General features: G+C 47.9%; 1 protein-coding gene across 1 annotated transcript in view; it reads right to left on the bottom strand.

Annotated features, from left to right (window-relative positions):
- Positions 1–1,472, bottom strand: part of rab33a (RAB33A, member RAS oncogene family) — a 13,765-nt gene extending 12,293 nt beyond the window's left edge. The window contains exon 1 of the mRNA XM_086222844.1: positions 1,210–1,472. The gene's annotated coding sequence lies outside the window, so the exon portion shown is untranslated. The remainder of the gene's footprint in view (positions 1–1,209) is intronic.
- Positions 1,473–2,391: the final 919 nt, after the last annotated feature.

The raw sequence follows: 2,391 nt of genomic DNA, 5'->3' as shown, positions 1-2,391 counted from the left end.
CCTGTCCAGGACCTGGCAGGTAACAGGTCGACAGCAGCGGCTGCCTGGGTGACAGAGCCACTGGCCTGGGTGACAGAGCCACTGGCCTGGGTGACAGAGCCACTGGCCTGAGTGACAGAGCCACTGGCCTGAGTGACAGAGCCACTGGCCTGGGTGACAGAGCCACTGGCCTGAGTGACAGAGCCACTGGCCTGGGTGACAGAGCCACTGGCCTGGGTGACAGAGCTACTGGCCTGAGTGACAGAGCCACTGGCCTGGGTGACAGAGCCACTGGCCTGGGTGACAGAGCCACTGGCCTGAGTGACAGAGCTACTGGCCTGAGTGACAGAGCCACTGGCCTGGGTGACAGAGCGGCTGCATGGGTGACAGAGCGGCCGCCTGGGTGACAGAGTGGCTGCATGGGTGACAGAGTGGCTGCATGGGTGACAGAGTGGCTGCATGGGTGACAGTGCGGGCTGCAACCAAGATGGTGGCAAGGCTGGTGTCAGCTGGTTGCGGGTTCTCTCAACACTAAGCCTCATCCATCCTCATGAAATTTTGGCAGAATATCAACAGCACAGAGCAGCAACCTGGATTGCAGTAATGAGATTAGAGTTTCTGCTCATTTGTACCACAAACCCAAATTGTTACATCATAAATCAACAAGGAGCAAAGCAACTGTGTTAAGAAATGATCTCCATAGGGAACTGTGTTTAGTAACTGGCATGTCATTGCAACTCCCTTCAGGATACGCTAGTAACACGAAATGCTTTGCTGTATTTAGGAGTGCATAGTAAACATGACTTCAGTATAATGTACCATTTATTAATGCTCCTGTCACTCATTGTGAAGACCCCATCCATCTTTGCTGTAAACCCTAAAGTTACACCACTAGTAAACGATGATGAGACAATCCAGCACATAACTAGCTGTTAACTAAACACTGCGAATGGTTAGATAAGCACTGCTAGCCTCACCAGGAGGAACTGCTGCCAGTGACAGAAAACCCATTAGTAAACTGTTAACTAACACTTAACTGAGCATTATTTCATGATTAACTAACCACTAACTACTCATTATCGATGTAACACTTGTTATAAAATGTTACCCTGGCTTCCCTTCACTAACTGGTGTGGAGTTCACAATGTTCATTCATCTGGATACACTGGTGTGTGTGTGTGTGTGTGTACATCTGCTGTATGTAATACATGAAAACAAGACGACACTCACCATATAGAATATCATCGTATTAGGAGCTGATGGGCGTTTCAGCTGCTTAGCCTCCACTTTGACTGAAGCCGAGAATAAAAACCAAACACTACCCAACACTTTCCCTCGCTGAGTCAATGTCTTTCTTCACACACACACACACACACACACACACACACACACACACACACACACACACACACACACACACACACACACACACACGACACACAGCTTGAACAATCCCTCAAACACAGACACAACCTCTTCCTCACAGACACTCTCTATCTCAGAGAGACACACATAATCTCTCTCTCTCTCTCTCTCTCTCTTGCTCTCTCTCTCTCTCACACACACACACAAACACACACACACACACACATAGGCTACACTGCACGCGTGTGTGTTTAACAATCCTAAAGCTTGTGTCAGACAAAGATCCCTTCTTCCTCTGTCAAAGGCACGTTTGTCTGGCTCAGTGGGACATTGACATTCTGTTGAACACAAACTAGCAGTGAAATGTAGCGAGCATTAGCATACGTACACGCGTCTGCACACGCCAGGACTTGTGGTGCCACTAATCCACCTCACATCAGCAGTGACTCATTAGTCCCAATGTTTTCTCTTTGTTTCTAATTTCAGCACCCGGTAGGTGAACCAGTAGAGGATCTGTTGTTGCCTTCATGTCAGCTGATATTTGAGTGACAAACAGATCTGACAGCAGCTGCTGCCACTCAAGCCTCTGAGGAGGATAGAGGGATGACATCAGGCAGGAGTTCACAAAGTGGGGGCAGCAAGACACAGATGGAGAGCTGGGGTAGTTTTCAGGATCAAAAGAGATTTAAATCATGTTCAAAAGACTTGTGTTGGTTTTTAAAGGTAAAAATAGTCCCATAGCATTTGTACAAATAGCAAGGAATTGGAAATCAATTTCAATTCGGGTGTGTTTGGATGAGACTATTGGTGTGCGTTGTGTCCCCACCACCACCTGGGGATGGTGGAGGTCATGAGTCTCTGGCATCCCTAAAAGAAGAGAAGTTTTCCGGTTAGAGTTCATGAGGAGTGGGGATAACCTCACATGTATGTTTAGCACCCAACAATCCAGTAAGAGTTCACTTTGATTGGATGCTGGCAGGAGTATGCTGTCAGGAAATAGCAGCCAGTGTGTGCACTCTCAGCGCTCAACATCGCAATGGACACAAC

The sequence above is a fragment of the Aulostomus chinensis genome, chromosome 13 (assembly GCF_037954235.1).
Source record: "Aulostomus chinensis isolate RoL2024-O1b breed Wild chromosome 13, RoL_Achi_v1.0, whole genome shotgun sequence".
NCBI lineage: Eukaryota > Metazoa > Chordata > Actinopteri > Syngnathiformes > Aulostomidae > Aulostomus > Aulostomus chinensis.
Note: the sequence above shows the minus strand (reverse complement) of the source record. Positions and strands in the feature narration are given on the sequence as shown.